Raw genomic sequence first — 7151 nt, 5'->3', positions numbered from 1 at the left:
TATTCAAATTTCTACTGCATAAGTGTCTTAAGGATTTTTACACAAGTGTTCTACATAAAAGAGTAAGTTTCAAGTGGATCACTAGGGAATGTATACTGTGGTGTGATTATATGGAAGTAAATTGCCAGGTGTAGCATCTTTAAAGATGAGTAGTTTTTACATTAGTAATTTGACCAGATTTCACTTTATAATCAAGGTAAGGCACTGTCATAAAGACTTTTAAGAAACTTGTGTAATTATTTATACTCCGTATGGTTGCGTTCCTACATGGCTGTAAAGTCTCCTATCCATTGACTTTCACTTGTCATGTCCCAATACAAACTTTGAAGTGATTCCCTGTAGTGTTCACCACTCAATCTAGAATATAGGTAATGGCTTTTTTAACAGTAAGTTTAGCAAAATTAATTATTTCATTTCATCAGTCAGGATCGTCAGTGCTTAAGGTTTTCATAATACACTTATTCTTACCGAGTATGAACAGGATCCAGGTTGTATAATGCAATTTATATGCACATGAAAATTACTTGGTTACATGATATCAAAATTGTAATGAAGTATTTAGTTGTGTTAGAAAAGTTTTCTTCACTTAAGGTGTTAACCAAGCATTGGAACAGGCTGCCCAGGGAAGTAATTGTGTTACCATCCGTGGAGGTATTTAAAAGATGAGGTTTGGCACTTAGGGACATGGTTTAGTGGTAGACTTGGTGGTGCTGGGTTAACAGACTCGATGATCTTAGAGGTCTTTTCCAACCTAAATGATTCTATTATTGGTTAAATTGCTCCTGACGTAGTCTCTCATTAGTCTCACTGCAGTGTCTCGAGGATCTCAAGACAGCAGTTGCTGTCCCCACAAGAAAAGGAGTCAATACATGTATAGATGTGTGTCTCCGTGTTGCTCATTTGGGAATCTGAGAGTTAAAAACTGCTGAGCTGTTGTGTTGCTTTCTCCTCTTCTGCTCGGCAGGGAGGGGTGCTGTAGCAACAGACTTTGTCCTTCATTAAAGCTCAGTGATGCTAAAGCCAAAGAGCTGCCCACTTTTGTGTCTTGTTAACTTGTAAGAGGCTTTTGACTCCGGTGATTGCAGTCAGCTTTTCAGAAGTTCTTCCATATTATAATTCCAAAACACCAGTCAGGGCAATCTGAGTAACCCATCGGAGACGTTGCTCTTCAGGAATTCAGTCACAAGGTTTCTTTGCTGCACCGCAGGCTCTTGCAGAGCATTACTTGTGTATTACATGTTCTTAGAAACCAATGGCTCACTTGTCTTCTGAAAGGGCGATTGTGTAGGATACAAAGGAGTCTTTTGCTTGCTGTTTGTATCTGACAAGCAGCTTGATTGATTGTGGATTTGATTAGGTCCTTGACTCTGCACAGAATCAGTGTGATGAAAACAGCATCATACAAACAGTAATGGGGTAAGTCATACTTGCTACAGGATTAGAGAGGGTGGAACAATTTATGATCAATCTCAGATGTTAAAACTCTGAAATTTCTAACGCTCTTTAATAGGACTAAACTCCTGTATAATGTTGAAAATAAGCAATACACTCTGCCACTATTTTATGGGAAGAAATGGAAGATAATGTGCTCTTCCTTAAACTAAAGAGGCTCAGCTTCTCCGAGAGGTTAGATTCTTGTTTGCATTTCAAAAGAACCTTGCTGAGAAGGTCATGTACTTTTGACTCATTGTGCCTGTTTATCAGTGGTGTATGTGATTAGTTTTCAATAGTGGCTCTAGAAGTCAATGACAAAGACCCTGGACCTCCACGAGCTGAGGTCATTAGGCCAGCGATTTCAGCTGTTGCACTTGGAGCTCCATTTGTCTATATGTTGGGGAAGTCATAATGTCCTAGAGGACCCTTATGTAAATAGTTTTGTCATTTTTTCACTCCATCGCGATTTTTAATTTTGATTTTTAGCAGTGGTCAAAAAAAAAAAGATAGATATCCTTTGCAGAACATCGGTTTAATAAATATCATTACGTAGGTTACCAAGGAGCAGGTACTGGTTCATTTCACATAAACTGTCAAAATTTCTGTTAAGGAAGTGAACTGACAACTGTATTGTCACTAAGAAAAGCAGTTTCTGTGTATCCCATTTTGTCTCTGCTCTATTCCAGTGTAATGTTCAGATCAGGCTAACTGGTAGGGATAGGTATTTGATACATTGAAAATTTCTTGTAACGTTTTTACAAATAGGATTTATCAAGATATTTAGCATAGTGACAAATGTTTGCTGTAATCTTCTCCTAGCACGGTTCCTTGCGGATTGCTTTCTCTATATTTAGTTAGGACACAGCTTTGATTCTGCTTCATGGTAACTCAAAATGCTAATTTCTTAATGTCTCCATAGTAGCCGTGGCTTGGAGGTGACAGGGAGGATCCTGTGTAACCATGAAGATGCTGGGCTGATCAGCCCTGAAACTGGTCAAACCTTGTGAGTGACAGAGGCAGCAACTGACAGAAGCTGTGCCAAGCTGGAAAACAGCCGTCACAATGTCACCTGTGGTCAGGGGGGAAGCAGGTCAAAAGGGACTAACCCAAAGGGTAAAAGCTTAAGCGACCTGTCATCACTCCTTCTCACCTCTTGCTGTCACCATTTTGATTTGTTTGCGTACCAGGTCACCTCTCCAAAATTCTTGGCAGCTCACCAGTCCAGCACAGGCTTCCTGTCACGTTGTGGAACATTGCTGCTCTGCCATTTCCCCTGCCGCCGAGCACAGCTGGCCGAGAGAAGCGCGGTCTGAAGGCTGGGTGGTGTGTGAAGATCAGCAGCAGAGCTGGCCTGCCCAGCCGTGCCATTGCCCAGCTGGGGTGGCAGTCGCCGTAGCTACTGTATCTCTGAATGATACCTCTGAAACTACCCAACTGAATGACTAACTGGTGTTTTCTGCAGTAGGTTATGTGCTGTAACACGCAAATCTAGCCCTTTAACCAGGTGAAGCAGAAAGTGGGGCTCTCAAAGAGTTCTTTAGAGCTTTACCTGTGTGGATATATTTTTTTTTTTTTGAGCCAAAAGCTTGATCACTGTCCAGCAATGTTCTCTGAGGCAGGAACAGCTCTGTGAGCCCTCACTCTTCACTTGCAATGTCCACCCTCCTTCTTGGTGGTCTTTGCCTTTCCTATCCATAGAGAGGAGCTCTGCCGCTGTGTGGTGATCTAAGGGGATAATTCAAAATATGTGTGATATTGGTATTGGCAGCTGGGTAATTGAGAAGGAAACTTTTGGGACCCCCAAACAAGTCGTTGTTGTGAAACACTTCCGAAGGAAGCAACGAGACTCATGAGTATTACGGTATTACGCCTGCTCTCTTCCTTCTAGTGGAAAAGTAATTTAATTTACATTCATGGGGTAGTAATTAATTCATGAATATTTGCCCCAGATATATATAGTTAACTAAGTATCTTTTCTTTTTTACTCTTCTCCGTATTTTCAGTAGTGTGATTAATACAGCGTAACTTTCAGTGTCCCGTTTTTTCCTCAGAGTCACTTCCCTGACAGATTTTCAGTCAGCTCATCGAAGTTGCTGAAATCAAGCTTTCAAAATTTACAAGTTAGGTCCCTGAAGATCCTAAGTTTGTCTTAAAATTGTAGTATTAAAAAAGTATTTAAAACTTATTCTTTTATATTGCAGCTCTTGGGGATCATGTTTTCATCTTGCTACCAAGATGTTCTTTGTTGTTGTGTGGTGGTAATTTTTTATTTCTAAGTCAAAGCTAAGATCCTTGTCATGTTTGGATGCTGAAGCTGTTGCTTTAGGGAAGGATCCAACTGTCACAAGACTCGGGTAAAATCAACAGGAGCTGGCAATATACTGACCCATAAGTCACTCCTTCAGTGCCCTCTTTGGGCTCTTTCTGCTCCATGACAGATCTTTTTACTTTGGTCTCAGGTGTTGTCCGTCTGGACAAGTCAGGAAACAGCGTTCACCATAACATCAAATTTTCTGATGTTTCACCATAACATCAAATTTTCACAGAAATAACATGTTCGTTATTTCAAGTAAAAGTCATTCCAGTCCACCAGAACACTAAATAGCTGCAACATTTCTGAGCATGATCTTTTGCATGTAGTCCTACAGTGTTTACACAAACTACAAGTTTCTAGTATAATCTTAGGAAGAATAATTATTTCACACTTCCTGGGGAAAAAAATTACATTTTTCAAGGGATTTTTTTTTTTTTTTAATACATTTGGAATAGATGCTGCTTAACAGTTCTCGTTCCTGCATATCTCTGATCACAGACCTGTTGCTGCTGCTTTCTCTGAAAATTGTGTACTTAAGCAAAGCCAATGCAAACGTCTTCTGGGCTTTATTTTATCTTTCAGAAAATAGTGAGGCTGGTGAGCTCCAGCAGAGCTTTGTGTGCTGCAGCATAAATTTATCGGTTTGTATCTCTCCGTAACAGAGATTAGGACTGATTTTGTAGCTTGTGGCAGATTTTAAGATTAATGTTTCATTTAATGCTACCTTTTCTCTCATTATGGTAGAATACCTTTGACTTCTTCTATTACGCAGAGGCTTCTGTGACCCCCAGTGCACTGCACAGGTGTTACCACGTTGGTGGATTCTGGTGTACATCCCTTACCTTGATAAGGAGAACCAGACTTTAAATATAGATATGAAAACAGTCTGGAGGCAGAGAGACAAGCAAGCTACCTGTCACGGTGCCATTTCAGAGCCAGTAAACACAGTTTCTGTGCTAGAGGCTGAGATGAACTATGGCAGCAAAACGGGTAAGTGCATCAGAGCAGAACTGGCTGTCGCAGGGCAGACGAAGGGTCTCCTTGGTCCCGTGCCATCCCCAGCACTGCTCTGCAGCTAATGAAGAGTCTTGACTAGGGCAACCATGCGGGGACACTTCCCTAGAACACCCTCCCACACAGTTTATAAATCATGGACCCCTTGAGGCTGATGCGTTTGTGTTTAATAGCTTAAATAAATACATATTTCCATGAATTTTTCTAATAATTTTTGAATAAGCACAACTTAAAATCCACTGCGTCGCAGGGAAAGGAATTACACAATTTAAGTATGCTCTGTGAAGAGAGATTTTGTTTGTTTTGAACGCATTGCTCCCTAATTCTTTTGAAGGCACTTTTTGGATTGGAAGAAGTTTCCTGCTCTCTCCTCTCTATCCTACTAGTGACTATTATGATTTTTTTTCTTATCTTCTCTCAGTTATTTCTTCTTCCAGTCTGTAAAGCCCTTGTCTAGTCAGCCACTCTCCACACAGGAGCTGCTCCACACCTGTGATTATCTCCGTTGCCCTCCTGAACCTTGCTTTGCTCTCCTGCACCATTTTTGAGAGGAAGGGAGATCAGAACTGTTATAGACATGGGTGCATCATGAATACATTGGCATAATGGTATTTGTTCTCTGTTCTGCTATTTTTCAAATAGTCTTAACATCTGACATGATGGTTTTTGACACTTGCTGAGCACTAGGCTGACATTATCTTAGAGCTAATTACGGGAAAAACCTTTTAGAATCCAAGCCTCAGAATAACCATGTCTTTCTTCTGTGTACCTACCTAGGGTCACAGCCTAGGTGTCTTTCAGAAAACGAGGTGATCTGAGTCTGGTATTATCAGCTTCTCTGGTTCTTCTGCTGGTTCCTCCTGGAAGTCGTTCTACCAGCCTTCTAACGGCAGCTGATGGTGTGCAAGCTCCATGCATTGTGATAAGGCTGTCCCAGATTAATGAATGCTCCTCTCCTCCTATCATTTAAGTGGCTTAATTTGTTATTTTCCTTCCGTGTCCTTTTTGATTAGCCATATTGCACTTCTTACATGGCTTTATCTCTTTCTTCAAAGCTGCATCTGTGTGCCTCTTGTATTTCCTTGTTGTTGCGACAGGGACTTTCCTTATGGGTATCTGAGTTTTCCGGGCAGTAAAGCATTTTACTGGAGTTAGTGAAGTGTTTCAATGTGACATTTCTTTTAAATTTGAATGCACTATATTTACTTTTCTAAAAGGTGTGTGAATACTGCCCAAGATGCACATATAATAGTGCCCTTTTTGAAAGGGCAAAGATATTTTTTTTTCCCATTTAAATCTACTATTTCCTTATAACTTTATTTTCTAATACTGGCCAACAGGTGGGTGGTTGGGTGTTACCCCAAGTAAATCATGAGTGATGAATGTGATAGAGCGAAGAATTCTTGCTTTTCCTTTCGAAGAAGGGGTTAATTGTAACTGATGGTCTCCTGTTGCAGGACTACTCAAGATAAAGCTATTTCTTGGGAGAATACCCTTAGGAAGTTAGTGACCTAGAACGAGCTTGGCACAGAATTGCCTTTTAGCTTTAACTGTGATATTTGCTGCTGCTGCTGCATCTCCAGACACAAATGGGTTTTGACATGCTTTGCAAACAGCCCGGGGTCACAGCCTACGAGCTTTCCCTGGGCAAGTAAAAGCTGTGGAGTCAGGAACTTGATCTGGTTCTTGTGGAGACAAACAGCAAAGTTCCCAAACCCTGGGATGGTGCACAGCGGGACGCAGATGGGCAAATGCAACCCCTCATTGTAGGATGGTGAGAAGGACATGGCAGGCAGCAAAATGTGCTCCCTGCCAGGGATGGTTCATGAAGTTCAAGCGCTGCTTTGAACTGGAACCAAGACTATTTTTCATATCCCTTGACATAAGGCCCAGGGGAGAGCAGGTGACGGCACACCAACCCGGCATCCTGCCTTGGGCATCAAAATATGTTTCTGTGGCCCCCATACCTCTGCAAGCTGCTCGGCAATGTAGAGACGTGATTTTGCTGTGGAAGCAAGGGTGCGTGGGAGGGAGGGCTGGTTCCGACGCCTTTCCTATGCGGCTTTCCTCTGTACGCACACTGGGAGCGCGTGGGAGCGCGTCAGCCTGGTGGGGTGCAGTCGTACAGGGTCTACCTCCTGTTGCTTATGGCAGGAAGGATTTTCTTCCCGCACCAGCTGTTTGTTCAGGCACTAATCTCAGAATTTGTTTCTTGCCCAGTCAACCTAGCAAGTAACCTAGCGGTTAGGGCTGCACGGTTATGCCCTGTGCGTACAGCAAGGGAGGGATGATGTCTAGAAGATACACACTGAAAAAACTTTATCTGGTCCTGACAAAACACTCTGATCCTTACAAATCCTTTTTTATTTTTTTTCTCGATAGTTTTTTT

This window comes from Falco biarmicus, chromosome 4 (assembly GCF_023638135.1).
Source record: "Falco biarmicus isolate bFalBia1 chromosome 4, bFalBia1.pri, whole genome shotgun sequence".
NCBI lineage: Eukaryota > Metazoa > Chordata > Aves > Falconiformes > Falconidae > Falco > Falco biarmicus.
Note: the sequence above shows the minus strand (reverse complement) of the source record.